Here is a 22500-nt window from a genome sequence, read left to right as displayed (position 1 = left end):
TGTATCTGTGAAACATTTATTTATCTATATGAATAATAATAGAACAAAATCAACCACAGATCCTGCTTCCAAATGTGTAGCATATGATCTGATTATTCTGCGTGTGCGCTTGCGACGCACTCAGGTCTAGCATCTCTGAAGGAAGGAGTCGACCCGGGGAGCCGTGCACTTGACATTTCCCATTTGCAGGGGCCAGATGTTGCCCGGTTTGTCTTCTCATTAACCCACCGTAATAATTAATGCTAATGCACTCATGGATTAAGGCCTTGCGCGCATGTTATTGTGTAGAGTGACTGATGACTCACATGGCCTGATACATGTGGTGTTGTTCAGCAATAAGAGCAATTCTCCCTGACCCTGAAGTCAACGAGCTCCTGCAAAGCTAAATTTACACAAGAACTCTCTGCACTTCGAACACAGCACCCGTACTAGTTTTAGCTCAGTTCAACGTAGTAGTCCTGACTTCTTTTTTTTTTTAGAGATTGATTGCTATGACCCAAACTGCGACAGAGGACAAGCCACAATTTGTTGGCTGCTCATCACTTAATGAATGGAATTATATCCAATTACACGCTCGACATCTCTGATCGCGTGCATTATGAAAGATATGCGCTGGTTGGTATTAGACAGGATCAGTGTCACTCTGCAAATGAATTATGATCCCCCCCTTGTGACATGAAAGTCTTTGCAAGTTTTATCCCCCCCGCGCTCTGATCACTAGTAACTATATGCACCATTCACTAAGGGCTGAAATATAGCTTTTCTTTCATGTCACTTTACAGTACTGTTCTCTAATATTCACATCAAGAGACATGATTTGACACCATCTTGCAAAGCTGCTGTGTAAATGAAAAAAATAAATAAATAAATCATGGTTTAGTTAGAGCCTAAATCGCAATATTGCTTCTGACAGTTCACACTCCACCTGTTACTCACTTCGAACATGACGGAGGCTGACCAATAGGAGGAGTGAGCGGGGAAAAGTGTCCATGTTTGAACCAAGAGCCTATTGGAACAACATTTGCTTTGTCCTCCTTTAGTATATTGACATTTGTGGGGGAAAACACTGTGCATCTAATTGTAAAGCATTTGGAACAATTGTATGAACTTGCAGTGAAAGTGACCCTGAAAGGTGACCCTGCTAGTTGTGAAATGTGCACATAAACTCATCCCTGTGAAGAATTGGGATGCTACAAATATGCTAGGAAAGTTAGGAATGACCCCTCCTGGAACCGCCACCTTAACATGGTGGAGGGGTTTGAGCACCCGAATGATCCTGGGGGCTCTGTTGTCGGGGGCTTCGTACCCCTGGTAAGATCTCCCAGGGCAAACAGGTCCTAGGTGACGGGTCAGACAAAGAGTCCCTTATGAGAGACCAACAGGCCCGGTCAATTGTGAGGCCGTCCTTCTGTGGACCCACCACCTGCAGGAGGAGCCATAAAGGGCTGGTGCAATGTGATATGGGCAGCTCCATAAGCCACGACCCGGAAACGGAAAAGTGGAAGAAAATGGTTGGATGGAGTTAGGAATGAGTTTGGACCGCAACTAGCATTGTCATTTTCTTACTGATTATGTGGCATAATCAGTAACTCATTTACAGACAACTACAAATCTCAGAGAAAAAAGTCATCACATCCCAAAATATGTAGAAGAAACACACTTAATTTGAACTGATAAAGCTATCACGGAGGACAAATCACTTGTGAGAAACGATGTCAAAAAATATTAGCGAGCATCTGAAATTAAAATTCGAGCCGGCAGCCTCCCTGGCATCGCTCCTGCACAGACTCGATTGGACAATTGGGACGTTCCTACACGAAGCGTCGGGTAATTAAGAAGCATGACTAACAAGCTCTGCGTATTTGGTCTGCTTCCTTCCGTAAAGCGGGGCCCGGGCTGAGCGACTTTCATGCCACATTTTGCGCCGACGACATTTTGGGATCCCCTAAAGAACCGAGTCGCCTCCTAATGTCGCAATTACGCCGCCGTGACCAATCGCGGCGATGGGCCAAACTAGATTAACAAATGAGAATGGCAAAGGACGGCGAAAGGTGAGCACGGAGGATATTAACTTCTAAATGCAATCAACCCTTTCTCCAAGTCCCATGGCTGCAATTGTAGGGCACTGATAACACAATTCACTTAAAAAAATACTCCAAAACATAGCTCCACGCGGGGACCGTTTAGCAGCAATTTGCACGGGACGTGTGCATAATGCTTAACCAAAAGAGCGCTGCTTACAGATCAATTGAAAATGCCTGGGGGTGTTGGGCAAGAGGCAGTGCTTTTACAATACAAAGCTGATGCAAGGACTTGCCACTGTAAGGCAGTTGCTCCTTGTTCTCCCGTTAGTCCATTGGCAGCGATAAAACTAACCATTCAATTCCTCCTTAAAAGAAAATCATTAATGCCCCACGGTGTCTCTACAGTAACACATTACGGCTAAGAGGAGTGCGGGCAGGGAAGCAGCAGGTAATCTGGAGATGGGAATTTAGAAGCGAGAGAGTCTGAGACCATCGAAAAGACAACTTAAATTGGACACAAGAATCACTTTGAGCAAGTTTGGAACAATTCATAGATGATCTTACACTCATTCAGGACTACTTCAGTACATTATTGGTCTTGACAAGGAAATCTGTAAACTCCCTTGCTTCATACAAATGAAGGCTTGGCGTTAATTCAACCTGGGAGACTAATTTCAGCATCACATACCTCCAGCCAATGCCCGCTTCCGAGAGGGCCACACCTCCACCTTCTCAGGCTTTCACTGTCCACTTGAAGCAGCCAGGAGTGAGAAGGAAGTCATCAGCGTAAGAGCCACACCTCCGTAGCAGCCAATCATCACCCTCGGTCCCGCTTTTAAGCCCCAGCAATCATGGTTCGTTCGCTTCCCAGCTGCACTGCGACCCACCTCCGCACCGCCTCTGCCCACGGCTTCTACCTGCTGCATCTTCACGGGTCTTCCATACCACCACCAGTGTCCAGGATCCCGGGGAAGACATCCCTAACTACAAGCTGTTCATCCATACTGACTTTCGTACATCGATGTCCACCGCCGGGGTCTGATCGCCAAATCTAATATACATATCAGTAAATCTTCCTAATCGCTGCTTTTGTCTGTTTGAGTCTATCCAGGTTGAAATATCAGTGCCAAAGTTTAAAGTTTACACTCAACAAAGCAGTTTGCAAAGCTTGTTGTGAAAACCAAAATGAGTCAGGTGTGCGGAGTCGCAGCAGCAGCCATATCTTCAGCTCTGATGAAAATGTCCCAAGGATCACATCCAATTTGACTCGCTCCTATCCACAGCCCCTCAACCCATGACAAGCCATCACCACAGATAAGCCTCCACACATGAAACCGATCTGGTCCAGGGGAGGCTGTCAAAGTAATATTATGCTTCCGCCAAAGGATGAGCGTATGGCCTTGGATTACGTGCTGCCGTTGTGTCTCTATTGGAATACACACAATACATAGAGATCCAGCACAGCACACACTGTGACTTCGTTCTCACTCCTGGCTGCTTCAATTGGTCAGTGAAGGCCCGAGAAGCTCGTCAGAACAGAAGAACGAGGACATGAGGTTTACTTCACATATTAAGTCAGCACACCCGCAGTCATTGAACCGCAGTTACATCCCATATAGAAACGGTGAGCGCTTGACTGTGCAAACATCCACCAAGGCATTAGATAAAGGGCCCGGGCCTGGTTGCAAACATGGGATCCTATGGGTTAAAGATAAAAATGAACACTATTGCATTACTTCAGCAATATAAAACAACACATTTATCAATCCAAAAGTTGCTGTGGTCTTTGGTTTGGACACAGCATCCAGAATTAGTAAGAAACCAGGTTCAGCACTTCGTCCTTTTGCTCTACATTCGGTGAAATAAAAATATCAAGCAGTCTTCTCTTTGTACTATTGTGATGACTTTGAGGACTTCATATGTGGAGCGGTCGGCTGTGCGCAGAGAGAGAACAAAAATATGAACTGTCAAACACCACTCAGCTTTGCATAGGTGTCGATTTCTTATGTATTACAACTTGAAATAAAGTGTGTTTGAGGAAAGGAGACTGTATCACCAAGGTCTATATTGTTTTGTGTCTTAAAGTTTGGTTGTGGCAGGAAGAATTATACATGCTAAAGACAAAAAACGAGCTTCAATTTTTACCCAACGGCATGCTGGCAAATCGATGGCTCCGTAATAAATGCCCTTGATGGTTTGGAAGATGTGGAAGACGCTTTAGGATTCCATCTATTAATCCATAATACAACTCCAGGTATCTAATAACAAACTTAATTAAGCATAATATTGACGACAAATGTAAACATGTGTGTGTGTGTGTGTGTGTGTGGGGGGGGGGGGGGGGGGGGGGGGTGGGGGTGTGTGTGTGTATATTTATGCAAATAAATGTGCATCTGGTAGATTTGCACTGAAAATGTTGAGTGTATGTGTCCAGACGCCATATCTTTCAATGCCAGACTCTCCCTAATGCCTCAGTATTATATCCGGCCCCACTCTTTGATCTCTCAATCCACTCCAGCCAATTCTATAGCCTCACAGCATCTGAAGAAACACTGCTTTAGTTCTATTGTTAAGATTCCCTCTGATGTAGATTTAGGCACTTTGTTCAAACGGCGGCTGTACCTCAAAGTGCTTTGCGAAACCCACTATTTTGACTGTTATGAACCTCTTCCTTGCTATCAAATTAGCTTGTACTGGTAAAGCTAGTTGTCCACTGCATATTCAAGTTTTGGAAGATAAAGCTATTCTTCACTGTTTTTTGTGTGTGTTTTTTTCCCCAGAACCAGGCATTTTCCATTTTGCGAAAATCCTTTGGAAGTCATATTAGCTTTTCAAAGAGACTAATATTTGACAGAAGTTCCTTTCTTTCTTTTTTTTTACCTGCACAGTACGCTGCGGTATTTCGAAAGTAAAATGAGTCACTGTGTGTTCCCATTTCCGAGGAGAAGGCACAAATGAACTGGCTAAGTAGACGCTTTATTTATGGTGGTCCACAATGAAAAGCAACGACTTGTTCTTTTACTGACCCCTTGTAGGATAGGTAGATTTTTAGACTTAAGACATTGACACTCTGACTTTGTACAGTGCTCATGATGGAAACGAAGATGTCAAAATGAGTGCAATATCCACCTGACCTGTCCTCTTTAGCGGATTCGGGGCAGACCTTCCTGACACGTGTCACTGCAGTGGGGGTACAGTGAGTTAAGGGTGCAGAGCGAGAGGAGCGGCGAGGCAGCGGTAATGCACAGTCACACAGCCTTCACCTTCTACCTGTCAGCTCCAACACCTCGGCGGTAAAATTCTGTAAAAAGACATGTCAGAGAAAGACACAGTGACACACAATAACCACATAACTCCGATCCCCCCCCCCCGAGGGCCCGCGGCAAATTCGAGTGATCAAAGGCTGAAATGTTTAAATAATGCAGCGCGCAGATAAAGAAGTCGTTTCTGAGGGAGGGAACACTCCGCTCCAACTGTTTGAAGGTCAATGCTTTCATTTCTACACCCATAAACAGTCACATGTCAGCGTCTGCGGGGAACAAGCGGACGGAGCGTGTATGTTAAAATTACATAACTGCATGAATATGTATTGTAGAGTGACACATAACTCACTGATATGGAGAAGGAGAAATCAAGTTTTGTTGCAGTTTCTAAGAGGGTTCATTTTGCTCTGACGTATCAATAACAGGGTTCTAAGGCTTCAAAAGTAAATGACATTTTATTTGCATCATGAAAGCTAATACTTTATGTGGGAGGACAGATATAAAGAAAGAGGTATAAACCAATATTATTACATAAGAAGTGTCTATACATGTATTTTTGTGACCCAAATGATTTCTCAAGTAAAAGGTAAAAGGTACTTGGTGACAATGCTACTTGAGTACAGAGTAACAAAGTTTCCTTTATTTTATTCATATTATTTTTATTAGAGGTCGACCGATATGGGTTTTTCTGGGGCCGATGCCGATTTTGAGGGATTTTTATTGGCCGTTGCCGATATGCACGGCCGATGTTTTTGGCTAATTTTTTCAAAATATCTGGGCTATAATCCTGTAAGATGCTTCTAAACTGTAAAATGTGTCAGTGTTGAACTGTGACAGCAGGGGGCGCTTTATTGGGGCATAGAGCTGATATATTTATATTTAGTAGGTACTTCAGAGGGAGTTTGTTTGAAAGACAAAAATCAGCAGATTCCAAAAATCCTAAAAATATATAAAATATAATCTGAGGTGTACAAACCTGCGACCGATATTCACCGCAATGTTTCTCAGTTCCCCTGAAGCCTAGGGAGAAAAATTAATATTTGAATGTTTTATAATATTGGCTGATAAATCGTCCGACCTCTAAATTTCATTATTCTATTAAAGCTACACTACCTAAATGAGTCATTGGTAGTTGAGTAAATGCCTAAATGACCTTCCACACATCCCGGTTGTTCACTTGTCTCAGGGTGGACCGCCAATGCTAATACTGTGCTAACTTAGCATCGTACTTCCTGATTCGCAATGGAGGCTTACATATAGATCTATGGTGCCAAAAGGTTTCCTCCACAAGAAAACTATTTGACTACCTCAGAGAAAATCATTTTTTCTCCCACTTAATTTACTCATAGTGGGATTTTTCAAGTAAGGTGACATTTACTTAAAAAATGCCCTTATTCAAGTAGAAGTAAAAAGAATGTGTGATAAAAGTAGTCCAGTTTCTTCTCACCCGCCTCTGCTCTTCATCTTACCTCATTCATTTCTCTCAGTGCATTCAGCCGTGCCATCACAAAAGCTTCACGACACAATGTTGTTGTTTTGTACCCAGATGATTGGTAGCTCTTGTGTGACACCTAGCTTTGAATCTGAGGCTGTAACAATAGCTCGACAGCATTATCTGATCCCTAAACATGCATGCACCTCAAAAGTACATGTACCATTGAACATAAGAATGCAGTAATGCTCTTACACGTTTTAATAACTGCATCCTTCATTCACACACTGTGCACGCTGCAACAAAATAAAACAAACAAAGCACTCTATAACTCATAGCAGGAGAAGGATTTATTATAACAACGGTTGTGGCTAGACTCAAATCCCCACTCTTTGTCCGCCGCGTACTTTCTGACCTAGCCCCGTCAATATTTTATGGCTCTCAGAGATTTTCTTCGGTGCAGTTTAAGGAAGTGTAAAAAAGTACAACTCCCAGCGCAGGGCGTTAAAGGGTCATAAGGGGATACAGCTCGAAGCGCACATCAACGTTTTGTAAGCCAGGACGACTGTTTTAGCTGCGCATACGCGACAATTCAAATTCAGTCTCACACGTTTCCCTACATTTTTAATCAGTAATGTCTTTAGGATAGAGAATTAAAAGGTGAAAAATCAAGATTCTGTTCACTGTGCAGAACTGAAACTCTACAGGAGCATCATCATTACAGCGAAGACATATCCCCACAGTGTGATGATGTTTTGTTGTCTGAAATATTTTACAACCTATCAATACAGTCTTTGTGATTAACTACAGATGGGAGTTGAGACTTGATCCATTCATTTAAAAGAGCCTTTTGAAATACTGGCTCAATTTCATATAAAAACTTTAATGAGGCCTTTTTTTCAAATTATCCAAAATTACAATGGGACTGATTTTAATATTTCATTCATTCTTCTTTCATTCATTTCATTCTGCAAGTGAATAGATTTTTTTGCCACAGTTAATGAAGATAGTCTTCAAGTGCCTGCCAAATAACGTTTTTTTCTTTCACTTTCACTTTCACTTTTCTTTCACTGAAGCCTGCTTTAATGCTGTGCTGGTTTGTAAGTTTGTTTAGAGTGAATTTCACAATCGAGGTTTTGTTGCAGCTGTTAACCTTAAAGAGCCGTTCAGCAGAGCTGGTTCAGTCATGAAGGTCATGTCACTACAATTTACTAATAGGCTTTATGCATTCAATGTTGAATAGAAACAAGATGCTAACTTAGGGTAATGACTGTTTAAAGTGTTTTATTCCTATGGAAGGTTAACTCAAATAAATCTATATTGTTAAACAGTACATGACAGAAAAATGCAGCTATTGGTGGTGAACATGTGCTTTTGTTTTGGTCGCGTTAACACAATTACGGCTGAGTGAGTGCCGACCTGCACCACACTGGGACTGGCTGTAGCTACATCTCTTTCTTTCGAGACACGAAAATTGTTTAGCTCACGCTGAGGTTAATAAAGTTTTGAGTTTGACCAATGAGAGCCTTTAATGCTTAAGGAAGAACACAAGGCGATGTAAACAAGGAAATAAATGTGAGGCTGCCATCAGAGCACCGCTCTCAGTGCTGCTTGTAATAAACCATGTCCCATGTCAACCTCTTCTCTTTTCATAAGCGACACCCTCTCGCAAGTGACGCAGGCACATAACCCAACAGCAGCACCACTAAGAAAAAAAACATTGCATTTAGAGTTTGTGCTGTCTTTGCGCCAGCCACAAGTAACTCATCCCCCTAGAGGCCATAAGCACCATTGCAGGGATTGTAGCATGTTGCGATTTTTTACTCATTAATTGTCTGTGAGAGTAAATACTACGCTGACAGAAACGACAAAGGGAGAGAGGGATATTGTACATCCAATTACACAATGGAGATAATTTTTTTCACTCAAACTTGGCTGATACTGTTTAAAGTGGCGCTAGCCCGGAGTTAGCTTTGCCCGTTAGCCTGTTAGCTTCTTCTTCGTGATTTACAGTATTGGTGGCTCCGACACGGTGCAGGCAAAGCTGCAATTGTGGTTTTCTGAGACACCAGGCAGAGATGAAAGTCCCTCCAATCAGCCCATCAACACTTGCATGACCCCCAGAGGGACTACGAAAAGGATTTATTAAGATAAACAAGACTTAGTACTGCTCTAATTTAAGGCTAAACATATAAAAATAGCACCACATTCTGAACTACTTTTTAAGAAACACACTCGGTATGAAGTTTATTTCAGATTCCGTCTCTTTTTAAACCCTAAGTTAAAATATTGACAGGAAGTAGTCTTTACCCTACACTGACCAACAGGAAGTTATCCAAAAACATTCAGTGCAATAAAATAATGATTAATTCTGCAGTACAACAGCTAATGCTACTTTTTTGGAGATAAATAGACCAGATTAGGTATAGTTTGTCCATGCTAAATACATACCTAAACCTAGGGTGACCAGACTCTTCACTAAATCCCCTAGAGTTCCTCCAAAACCATTGATTTGTCCCAGTTGTATATAACTCTGTCCCAGTTGTCCCAGTTTTTCACCAGTGCCATGCCAGAAGCAGTGTTTTTTAGCCTACACTTAATGATTTGTTTGAATTTTAAAAATATAAAAGCTTAAAAGTCTTGGTATGGTCCATTTAATTGACATTACAATACCGTTCAAGTCCTTTTGTGTCACGGAAAAGGAAATCTGGTCACCCTGTATAAGCCGTCTGAAGGGGTCCAAGGCAAACGGGAATGTTGGGACTATACATGCAACAAACTAAAAGTCCATATCCCACATCTAGCCTAAGATGGAGCATCATCAAATGATCAGTTTCTTGGTTTGCCTCCCCTATTGTGACGCCTCTGACAGTCACAGGATAGAGCTGCCAGAGAATCATGAAAAAGGAGACAGATGGAGATAGTACAACGTGAAGTTAGTGGCCGTGAGAGAATACAATGCGCAGGATGTGGTTAGAAAGTGAAATAACTTGAGCTCAAAGTATTTTTCAACCACAACCGCCTATTGCGCCTTCTCCAAAAATGAAGAGGTGCTTGCTCGGTCCTTGAAAGCACAGTTTAGACCCCACTTTTCTGAGCACTTGTGGGGAATAAACTTGTGTATTCCACCCCCTGTGTTTAAATTATTCAGCTTCATTGCCATTTCTATTCTTAGTGCTTCTACGACTGTTTGGTTGGCTGCTGAAGAAAGAGATAACATGCTACAAGGTCCCAGGAGAAACCTCGCCAGGAGTTTTAACCGTTCATTAGCCTCACCTCGTTAACTTTTACATGAGAACGCTTTGCCAACCTATGTAAACAGAAATTTGTTAAAACAGCTGGGGGTAACGTTAGACAAAGTAACGTTAGACACTTTCAAACAGTTAGAGTCAAGTATACATAATATTGTGCTCTTGATATAGTTCTCCTGAGAAGCTGTAGAGAAACACTTTTCCACGTTAATGTTCAGGGTTCAATTTATTTCCTTCGATACAAAGAAGGTCTCAATTAAATCGAGTCATGCGGTCTTCAAAAGAGGATCAAAGGTTTGCACATGTCCCCCTGGGCTCTTTCATTGATCCAAAATGGAGGGCGGGAACATACAGTCTCTTGTGCACTGCAACAGTGCAACAGTTTCACACAGCTGGGCAAAACTGGACATTTTTATTGTTTGGGTTGTGACACAATGTGGTGGCAGTATAGTGTAACTTCAGCAGCAGGCTTTAGAGTTGCAGCATTAATTATATACATTTATTATATACCTTGGAATTAGAATGATAGGGAAAAAAGCTAAGATATGGGTAATGGACAGAACAAAAATTATTCCGAGTTGCCTGGTGGTCCGAGACACCAAGAAAGTGGTTGCCTGAGCTCAAACAAAAAATTATTTTGCACAAAAAAATGATCTAATATACTTTCTAAACTTCGACATTTTAGATGAATCTCTAGTCAATGCATGATACTGCTTATGTACGGCAAAAAAGTACAGTTCAGATACCACTACTGTACATCAATATTAAAGTAAACTGAAACAATATTCTAAGGTACCAAAGTTTATTGCTATTGCTTTAACTGTTGTTTTAATGGGTCGGTAATGCAGTGGTTAGTGTGCCTTTCTCTGTGGAGTTTGCATGTTCTCCCCATGTCTGTGAAGGTTTCCTCAGGGTACTCCACTAAAACATGTACAAAAGGTTGACGTTTCAGCCAGGTGAATCTGAACTAATGCTTCTCTTACGTCCTCAGTTCCCCAGGCGCCTGCTGCGGCTGCTCACTGATCCTGCAGGGTGCTCTAGCGACATTGAGGATGTGTCAAATGCAGAGAACGAATCAATCAAGTATACCATAACCTATTTGTAAAGCAGAATCTAGGTGTGTATATTTGGGAAACATTAAACAATTTTATTTCGCAACATTATATCACATTCTGTTCTAATTTTGTTCAAACAAAATTAAAAATCATTTTATGTATGAGGTGGTCTATACTTCACTAGTCCGGACTTCTATGATTAACATGCTGAAATATAAATAAATATCACCTTGTGACAATAAGTTGAGAAATCTTGACAAGAGAAATCATGCAAGCTGAAGCGCCTTTTTTGTCTTCATTTTAGAAAATATTTTCCTGATACAGTCTTTAAAGGAACAGGCCACCGTTTTTACATACTGAGATATGTTCTTACCTGAGCTTAGACGAGTTGATATGTACCTATGTAATGCTTTGTGTTCTCACCTGTCCGGGGACTGCGGATGGAAAATAGCTGCTGAGCTGAATCTGGTACAAACCATCTCCTCTTGTAAAGACTAATGGTTCTGTACATTGTCCCTGTTTCAATAAATAATGATAATAATAATACCTGTTTGGTCTTTGTGCGTGCGCTCAGTCATGTTGTTAGCATTTGGCCTCTCCCAGCCTATTCCTATAGCTCCAAACGGGGGTGAAGTTGGAAGCTGCCACTCTCTTCCATGGGCACGCACAAAGTCCAGACAGGTAGGTTTCAAGTCGCCTAAGCTCAGGTAAGAACATATCTCAGAATGGAAAAACGGTGGCCTGTTCCTTTAAAGGACTGTGAAACAAGGAGCCTAACTTGCCTAATCATAGAGCTAACACCTAACTTGCAAACTTGCAAAATGTTGAGATATGATACATTATGTGTAAAACACAAAATATTGTAATATGAAACTGTGCAAACGGCAGCATAATGTTCATCATGCCTCTCAGAGTCTCTACTTCAAATTAACTGCTCCATTGTCTCTCCAATATTTTGACTAGAAGTTTGTTTAGCTGACCGCACTCATTAGGCTGCACGAGGCAGTCAGTGGCAGCATCAGCCGAATGTTTACTGATGCAGAATGATTAATAATTCACATTGATAAGGCTTCATGTGCCAGTGTCCCAAATCTGATTAATTACATAGACTCTGATGTAACTAACCACAACATGCCTCTGGTGTTTACTTGCAAGCGCCAAGTTGGACATCATTAAGACAGTGAGCAGCTCTGAATTAGTAAACAGCACTCACTTTGCTCATTTCATCTATGATTTACCAGTAAATACACCAGGCAAATATTTTAATAGTTACTTTGCACTGTGTGTCATCTTTCATATGTTTGCAACTGCCTCCTTTGGCATGAATTATTGATAAATCGCTGGCTGTTGCATGCTGTGCCTCCGACGGGATTTAAAACATGGCCTGGAGTTGGCTGGAAGGGATTGCCTGCTCTCCACTACTCTACTCACATGGGGGCTGGGATGTTGACTGTTTTAAATTCACATATCTTTGCCAATACTCTGGGGACCTTTCATTTTGTGACAGTCTAGGCATGTACTTGCCTCTACACATGTTGTCACAGTCTGGCTGTTTGATAGACTTTGATGTGCAAGCCAGCCTCATATACTTAAAACATTATGTGACATGAATACACGCCATGCCTCCTGAGGGAATCTCCACAGCGCTACGAGTCCCTTTAAAGTGCCTGGACTCACAAAGCGGCATTTTGCTGCATACTCTAGAGCACTGGGTCCAAAACTTTGTTTGGCTGGGACCCCAACAATTCGACACGTAAACAACTCGGGACTCAGGAAAGCTATTCCCTCTTATGCAACGGGCAGAAAAAAAACATTTTAAAATCAAGTTATATGTATTTCAACAGGTTGATTTATGATATTTGAAAGGATTTCACAAATCATACTGAATAGAAAGGGGGTGGGACTAAATAAGGTCTAAAGAACTCTTTTTTGAACAAATGCTTTATATTGTTATGCATTACATGCTTTATTATTGTTTTTAAGTTGTTTGAAATAAACTTAACTAAAGTAAATATGCTGTTTTACACTAAAAAAAATACTAAAAATAGTAGTAGTATTTTATAATAGTATTTTCATTTCATCCTGAAATCATCTGGGGACCCCCACCCAAGTCCTTGTGACCCCCCAAGGGTTCCCGACCCCCACGTTGGGAACAAGTGCTTTAGAGCACTGGTTCTCAAACTCCTGACACCAACATAAAAAAGTTCACCTCAAGCCTGGTTCTATAGGAAACATTGCAACCCCATTTTAAAATGTTTCCACCTTCAGTTTGAATGACATCTAAAAGTATTTTAGATCAAGATCAAATGAGGACTTAACCAGGTTTTAAAAAGTGTCTAAAATAGACATCAATTATGTCTAAAGCTAAAATTGCAGATGACCCTGACTACCATTGAAGAAGCCCTGGTAACACCAGTGGTTAGTGACCTCACCTCACAACAATATATCTCAACAATATAAAGCATTTGTACAACATTGATACAACATTGGTAAGTATTAATCATTTTTAAAACATTTATAAAGCTGCCCTACTAATGTATTAATGACACATCTGTAAGGAATGGTTGAAGTTAGGAAAAGGTTTTGAGCCAGATGAACCTATAAGATCAAAAAGTTATATGAGAATGTTACCAAGCTGTGTCCTTCAGGGACAACTCCAAAAAGATTTACTGAGGTCAGATTTTTGAGACAACCACCAAGTCACGCCTCAAGAAAAACAGCCACAACATGCTCCAATCAAAGCGAACCAGAGCATCACACTGACAGGGGAAGTCCAACAAGCCGCCATATGGAATTAGCATGATGCAGAGCAATAAGGACAAATTCATTTCTTTTTAGGTGATTCTTAATGTCTCACTGCCTGCACAGCTAATCAATCCTATTTACATACAGTGCAAATGCGGCAACTCATTACAGCTTCAGTTTTTCCCCACACATCCATCTCCCTCACTGAAGCCTGCGTGTTGTGTCACAGCCTGGGAATATTGATTTCACTGGCACTTCCAGGGAACGCCTTTATCGACTGGCTGCCACTGATAAATTGTTGATCGCAGCTTGATGAAAAGGCTACCGGGTACAGTAAATCCCCCCTATCATATCACCAGGCACGAAACCTTTCCTTTGCATACCACATGCGGCCCTCTTTGAATGTCTAAAATCATTGTTCTTTAAGGACCGGTACAACTCTAATGGTTTTAAGTCCAGGATAATACATGCTGGTAGCTGACAGCCAAAGTTTTGTTCCGCGCTGCTGTTGCCAGGGTTATTCTTTTGAAGTGTGCACCCTTAGTTTTTAGATGGAGGCAGCCTGCAGGCACAAAGCTGCTGGTTCTGCTCTCTCCCTGAAGACTGCCTCCAGTCACTCAGCTCTGTGCTCTGAGTGATGCAGACACAGGCCGATGTGCTGCACAGCTGTCCCTCTGGTGCACAACTTGTGTTAAAATTAACAGCATCACAAAAGGCAGCACTGAGAATGTGCTGTGCAGCTGGAGACAGCTGCCCTTTCTGCACAGAGAGGAGAAAAACATCAATATGCTCTCATTCTGCTGTTTGGAATGGGGTTATTTAAGGTGGTTATGTGAGAAGAATGTGTCTAATCATGTAAGAGAATGAGGATAGAAGCTAATCACAAGATTCTTCATTATTAATAATATTGAGATTAATTTGTAAAATGTCCCTTCAATTTTGACTAATTATATTCTACATTCATTCTTTCCTATATGTTTATTGTACATAAAAAAGGAAAATTTAACTTTTCAATTAATACAACATTACTTTTTGGCATGCGCAGTGAGGGCTACGAACGAACCACGTGCAAATTAACTTCCTGTAAATTGGGAATAACCAACTTTTATGTGCCGTTTTGGATGAACAAAACATATATATAAGTAAGTTTTGAAGCTAAAACGTGGTTAGTGGTGGTGAGTTGGCTACATACAGCACAAGTATTTAAATTTAATTACACCGAATTAACACCGGGGTCTTTTGCGTGGGCGCCAATATTGACATTAACGTCTCCTTTTCTGTGTTTAGACTAAAGTTTAGGGACCATTGCCTCTCACACCATAAAATAACATACCTCTCAAACTCAGAGTTGCAGCTCGTCGGAGAATCCACTCAGGGCCATCTACTCCATCCCGGACTTTCCCTCTCGCCGTTCATGTGAAGCGCTGGTTCATACGTTCAGTGATGCAGCCCACAGACGGAGCGATGCAGGAGGACACTACAGTGTACGGGACCTTACCATCAAAGTGACAGCCTACATGGCCGATTCTGACTTGCATTTGCCATAACAACAGAGGCTTATTTCATCGAAAGTGTGCGCATTGCTCCTAAAGGCGACCGTTGGACTGTCGGGTCTACTGCGCTCATAAGGTAAGCCTGAAATGCGTAAAATGATTCTTTTATTCATTCTCCTGTGACTGCTTTTGCCTTTGTTGCACTCCATAATTCCCCTTACAGTAAATGTCAACTTTTTCCCATTTTGATAACACGTAGAATCCCATCAGCCAGTGTTCTGTCATGAAGATTTGTGCGTAATAACGAACTGCGTAACCAATACTACACTGCACTTACAAATGGACAATCATAAGTTTCTCACGGAAATAGATTTGCTTGACCAACTATGTAAATTGCTTCAACTTGAGTGGCTGCGTTTAATTCGATGTCGCGCTGCATCATGAGGCTTTGGGAATAGTATCCAGTCAACCCATCCGTGCACCTTGACGAACAGCCGCGTCTGCAATTGCGTTAATGGCATGTCACCGTTTAGGACGCGCAGAGTGCGATTTTGCGGCATTTATTTACACAAACTACGCTACTCGTGGCTTGTGCATTTGTTGTGACTGATTTGCAATGGAGCATGTGCTTCAAATTGCTAATAGATTTTTGAGGTGTCAGTATGGACACGTCTTTCCTGCATTTTTGCCCAGTTGGCTGTAGACGGCTGTTTTATTGGTATAGTGGAGCCCTATGCGTGAAGTCGATATTCTTTCATTTATAGGTCCCTGTAAATTGGCATGTGGTCTGAGCAGGCTCAAGTGCCCCGGACTGGCTGTGTGGGAAAAAAAATCAACTGGCAAAATGGCATTACATCTGTAGCTAAATGACTCCCTGCACTTTCTCCAGCTGTTCTATGAATGGATGACTTGCCTGATGAAAATGCACCACCAGCTCAATATACGAGATTAAAAACGGGGTTAACAGCTCCTGGTGTGGATGAAAATTATATGCTATTAGAGCACACTCTATTATTGCAGCTGTATGTGACCAGGGCACAAAGCCAACAGCAAAAAAAAAAAAAATCATCTACTAGATTCAGGAAGAAGGTTAAAGGTTGTCAGAGTTCCAAGCGGTCATTAAAAGTTTCAGATTGAATGAAGTACTCAAATAAATCAGTATTGAGTATTGTCTGTAGGCATGATAATTCTGCAGTTTTACATATATACTGGTGACTATAGCTTTTCATATTGCCATGAAACGACACATAAATTGTGCAACTCAGCTTAGACTGTGAACCTCTGCCTTCTTAATATGTTAACATAGCTCTTCTAGATTCTCTGATCCAAAGAAAAAGAAACTATAATGGCCGATAATATTTTACTTTTCTTCTGTGAGCCGCACTGCAAGGCAAATCTGTTTCTTTTTTCTACAAGCCTTATCGTCAGAAAGCACAGACCAGAACGGCAATCTGTTGATCCTTCCTCTCTCCTCTGCTCCAAACCTTCCAAACATGGCCATTTCCCTCTGTGAAGCGTCCCCTTTCCAACTCATTGTGCATAAAACTTGCAGTCTCCTATATGTTCCAATGATCATTAGCTGGCTTTTCTCTTTGCCTGTCACATAATGATGGGGTCTGGGCTGAGCTCTTAACCTTGTCCCCCCCACGCTTCGTTAGCTTCTGCTTTGTCTCAGTGCTGTCATCAGATGTGTGGACTCCCGTGCTGTATGATAATTCTGCTCACGGTTATAGAAGATAAAGTCATTCCATATGCTGTATCAGCCTCTGCCGCTTAATTAGTGCTGAACGCTTCTTTTTTTGTGTGTTGTCAATGAAGTTCAAATGAGGATAAGCTGTAAACATTGCTTCAGTTCATTTTCAATCCTAATAGACTCATGTAAAGTAGTAATGTCATGTATGATTGTGGCTTTTACCATTTCTTTTGGGCATCTCAGCTTGTTTAAGGGCCCAGTGTGAGAAATGTTAATATGAGAAAATCGCGTTTAAGGTTAAGGGTTAAGGTATACTTTATTAGTTCAGTTCATAATTCAGCGTTCTCACACACACAATATCACGTTTTCCCTCAAATCACTTGATGTATATATCTGGACAGCGATATGTCAAACACACGAGAGAAGAAACATAAACTGCAGGCAAAATAGTAGTGGTCGAAATATCGCTACTAACCCGCTGGGCTTTACAGTAACAAAGGGCATGACGACAGTGGAGCGTGACGACATGGCTGTTACTAATAACTAGCCGGAGGTCTGATCACAGAGGAGAGGCTACTGCAGTGTGAGTGGAGTAGTGATGGTGTCTGAGGTGGACAGCAGTGGTGAGTCAGCTCATCCACTGTTCCCCATGTTCCTGCCGTGCCGTAGCGTCAGTCTGCCCTCTCTTAAAGGTCCCATATGGGGGCTTTTTAACATACTTAAAGCCCTGGCTATAAGGAGACGAGGGGACGGATGGGTGCTCAAACAAATCGGTTCAGTTGCATATGGTGCCAAAATAAACGACCACACAGGAGATTTTTCAATTGCCAGCATGTTTCTCTCGGGCGCCGGTGACGCCTCACTAGCTCGACTTGAGGCGGCTCTTCAAGTCTAATCTTAACCTGCCGCTCTCCCTGCCCTCCCGGCTCAGGATGTGTCAGCATGCCAATGTAATTTCTTTGGCTCCTCTCTGGTGTAATTGTTTTTAAAGCGCAGAGAACAAGCTACCCCCGGGGTGATTAGTGGAGTCCTGTGTGTTAAGCTTTATAGACACCTTTTTTTTTTTTTTTTACGGAGCCCGTACAAATAAGATCGAACCACCACCTATAGAAATAACGCTTCACATATAGAGACATGGACTGGCATGCTATTGTGCGAAGTTGAATACGATTTACGTTGCAGGAATTGCTGTCAGTGTTCACACAATTGTACAGCCATGTTAAAATATGCATCAGAAAGCGTAATATGCATCGCAAAGCAGTTTCAGAGCGGTTTTATTTATTAGCGTCCTGAAGTTGTGCTTGCCTTGCTAGCTTATCACGTGACAACAGTGCTATAGGATAGTATCTTATGAATCAAATCCCCATACTTAAGAAGTTTTGACTAAAACAAACATCCCAGCGATACAAAGCATGCTCCTAATAATCAGCCAGGCGTAGACAATGCTTTGTTTTTTTCTCCAGTGGATTATCAATTTAATCAAATTTGAACGAAGCAAAGTGGCAACGCGCTGAGTCAAGAGTAGATTCCTACACACGGAAAGAGGCACGCAAACAAAACAAAACCCATCATGAAAATAAATGCTCCCATTTGATTCTATTTATTGGGGGATGCGTTCGGTAGTGTGGCTTTAATCACATCATCTTGTACTTAAAAGTGTTTTGCTTTTGACTGTGTAATAATAGTGATAAAAGTGGGTGTAAATAAACAAATTGGATAAATTGCATTGCTCTCGCCGTGCAGTCATTTTCCAATCTATGTGTGATTACTGATTTTCAGGGTGAAGTGAATAAGTGCAGTTGAATTTGCGATGCTTAGCGGCGTTCCTCTTCATGCTCCGTGACGCCGGCAGGTCTCTCTGTCTTTGCCTGGGGGCCACGCGTGCTTACAGTTATACAATATGTCTCGCCTCATCACTGTCTCTGTCCCGTCAAACCTCGGCCCTTGTCCATCTTTCATCCAGAAGACACATCCTTCTACCCCTGCCTTATTGTCATTTCAAACCTGGCTGCCCTTTCTGTATGTAGTCCGCTTCATGCTCTGCTGAACTATATGGTGCGAAGGCTTGCTTTTACGCGCCTTCTGCCAGAAACTAGGGCACACATTTGTTGATATAAAGACATGCTGCGGACCCGCGTTTGCCACCGGGACAATGTCAATTCTCGTGGTAGAGCTAGTGTCGGGTTGGGGGGGGGTCGGGGGGGTAAGAGTGATGCATGTTTGTATGGCTTCCAGCTATTTGGAGCAATACTCAGTCTGTGAAAGGCCACTGCCATTGTTGGGTAACACAATCCACCAGGGAGGCCTATGGCTAGACATCGGGCTGGACGATCCACTCACACTCACTCCTCTGCCTGAGCTTCACTCTGTACGGTATCACTTTCGCCTGCTTTGAATCCTTAAACAGCTCACAGTATTTCCGAACGTACATGTTTGGGCATTGTGCTCACATTGGGTTATTCTAAACACTGGCCCTTCGGTGCTGCCCGCCTTGTTCAAGCATTCCTGCAGATACCGTTTGCTATATTTTGCCATCTTCCGCTATTGGCTCGGAGGCGAAGAGTCTCATCTGGTATGGGAAGCATTCTGGAGATAACTGTGGTATCTGTGCTACTTTTAATGAAGTGTGGCGTGTGCGTGAGTGTGTGTGTGTGTGTGTGTGTGTGTGTGTGTGTGTACAGTGGTGCTTATGGTCACCTGAGAAGTGCAGGCAATAACCGGGAGAAATGAAATTGCACTGTGCTATCAGCAGCTCATAATAGATTAAAGAGTGTGCTCTGCTATCAGATATCCCGTCATCTAATAAATCTAAACACTATTTCTCCTTATTGAGGCGCTAGTCCCCACGCAAACACTGCAATGGGCCTATACAGGTTGAGCTGTGGGGCCGCTGTACATCAACTTATTTTTATAAGTTTGCATTGAGTTCCATTGCAGTTATATGTTCGTTTATGTGTGGCTATAATGTTTACAGTCATTTTAGCACAAGAAGAGTTTCCATTCGAGTTATATAGTGGACTGTGCCATTTGGGGAAATATATATATATATATATATATATATATATATATATATATATATATATATATATATATATATATATATATATATATATATATATATTTGAAGTATTGTAAACATGTCCAGGAGAATTAACATTTGAGAGAAGGCTACAATGTGAACTGCTCGTACAAGAATCACATGCATTTCAGGAAATGTTTAAAAAGTCCAAACAACTACACGGGTAGTAGGTTATAGACTCCAAGAGATATTTTGTTGTTAGCAGAGAATAATGTATTGCCTAAAGACTGTAATTGTGAAGTGCTCGAGATGTTTTTGTAAGATATTGTAATTGTTCTGTATTGAAAGGGCTCTTTTGTGTTTAAGTAGCATAAACGTATGAAAGGCACTCTTATTGCATCCAGATTCTCTTTTTACATTTACCATGCCTTTAGTAGAAGGTGATAGCTAATTAACAATCTTTAAACCCATGATTAGTTAGCACTAGTAAAGACTGTCTGACTAAGAATATAGCTGTTTCGAGAGATGTTATGATTGAGTTCATAGGAAGAAGCCACTATCACTGCTATCTTACCCTTTGACCTTCTTGTCATCATTAATCACAGTGTCCATTTATCAGCTCTGTTCCAGAGTGCCCTGGCGTCTGAAGCTGAAAATGAAAACTCATACAACACCTATGTTCTTTAGTGTACTTTTGATCTGGATGGACAGTAATTGACCAAGTGGCAGCTTGTTGGCCCCAGTGGCCGGAGAGCGTTGGCCCACTGCAGTGGGTCTGGACTAGAGCTGTGGCCTGGAGCAGCTGGTCTGGTTCTGAGGAGGATGAATCAGAGTAGGAGCACCAGACAGTCACAAACTCAGCATGTGTGCTCTCACTTACATTTTACTCTCTTAAAAGTGCCCCATAATAATCTTGTCATTTCTTTCAGTGAAGGAGAGGATCATGACATTTGTGCTAGTTTTTGTTTCTTGTAGATAGATCTAATACAGCAATGGGCAACCTATGGTTTTGGAACAGAGATGGACAAAAAAAACCTCGGGGCAAATGAAGCCCATTTGGCTTTTTATCTCAGCATGAAAATCATCTAAACCCGACCAACACCTTAGAACAAACACTAAATGATAATAAATATTTCATATTTATCCTAATATAAATACATATTTAATGCAGTCCTTCTTTTTTACATGCATTTTGATAGATTACGGTCAATTCTTTCTTTTACAGTCCCCCTCCACCCCACCCCCCCAATGTGCCGATGTGCCCATATCTGTTTCAGAGTCTGATGAAGTATAAGGGTGCACTCACACCACTCACACTGGCAGTGACTGCAGCGACTATTGTTCCCAATCATTTCCTATGGAGGCCTGCAGGAAGGTAACACGCAGAAGTTGCCCTTCTGATTCCAGCTTGGGATAATAATGGGAACTGGTTGCTTTAGCCGCTCTGGTCGCTCTGAGTGTGGCCCTTAATGTCCTGCAGCTCTAGTTTAGTTGTGGTAGTTCTGGGTCTCATATGCTTTAGCACTAGTCTACTCTGGAGCTGGTGCTTGTTTAGACCCTGTTATGAGTTTGTTCAGATGTAGCTTCATCCTTGTTAAGGCTTACATTTTCAGTAACCAGATAAACTAAAACTTGATGCGACTCTTTAGTCTTTACAGATATGATTTTAGTACTTTTTGAGGGGAAATTGGCTCTCATGAATCAAAAGGTTGCCTTGGAGTTATAATCACAAAGATATTAACCTGACACCTGTTTTAAAAACCTGTATTTTGAAGGTAAAAAATAAATTAAAAAATTCTACATAGAATTCTGGCCTGTCCTCCACCTCATTTTTAAACTGTAGGCTGTTGGGATGGCTGCGACGTTGCGTGAACTGAACCACTAAAGTCATTTGAATACAAAAGTAGAAGTAGCTCGGATGGGGCATGACCATGTCACATGCCCGTCAGTATCTCCCAGGGAGCTCTGGTCATGTGACTGTCCATTGAAGAAAGCCTCCGTAAGCGCAGCACCTGTTTATTTAAAGCCAGGAGATTTATTTAAGAGGCCGTTACACAAGATAAGCTGCATAGGTTGCCTGCAGCTTTACATAGAAGAGTGCAGGCTATTTGTAAATGTCCACATGAGGCTGGCTTTAGCAGCTGCCCGGCAGATGAATAGCCCTGATAAGGACACAATAAGAGCCATATTTACTGCTGACAGCCTTTAATTGGTCTCATCACTTTTGAATCGAGTGCGATATGTGTTTTATTGAGCTCCGGCACACAGCTGTCGCTCCAGCTAAAGTCACACTTACAATGACAACTAGGTCACACCACAAATACACATTAACCCGTCAATTCTTCATCCCACTGTGTCTTTTCACCTCGTTTACGGAAATGCGTTGAAACTGTTTCAAATCCACGCTCAGGGAGGACAAACTTTGTACTTTTTGGATGGAGAGTGAATGCCTGATCCTCTTTGTAGTCACTGTATAATTTTTTTAACGCAGTCCGCAAACATGGGGAACTTTCTCGTTACTTTCT

The 22500-nt window shown here is 41.8% G+C and overlaps 1 protein-coding gene across 3 annotated transcripts in view; it reads left to right on the top strand.

Moving 5' to 3' along the window:
- The first annotated feature begins 15194 nt into the window (after positions 1-15194).
- The window catches only part of dlgap1b (discs, large homolog-associated protein 1b), an 89805-nt gene continuing 82499 nt past the window's right edge, over positions 15195-22500 (top strand). For 2 of the 3 annotated variants that reach the window (XM_079576055.1, XM_079576056.1), the window contains exon 1: positions 15195-15399. The gene's annotated coding sequence lies outside the window, so the exon portion shown is untranslated. The remainder of the gene's footprint in view (positions 15400-22500) is intronic. The other variant, XM_079576053.1, reaches the window with a different exon arrangement.

Source organism: Gobius niger (assembly GCF_951799975.1).
Source record: "Gobius niger genome assembly, chromosome: 18".
Lineage (NCBI taxonomy): Eukaryota > Metazoa > Chordata > Actinopteri > Gobiiformes > Gobiidae > Gobius > Gobius niger.
Note: the sequence above shows the minus strand (reverse complement) of the source record. Positions and strands in the feature narration are given on the sequence as shown.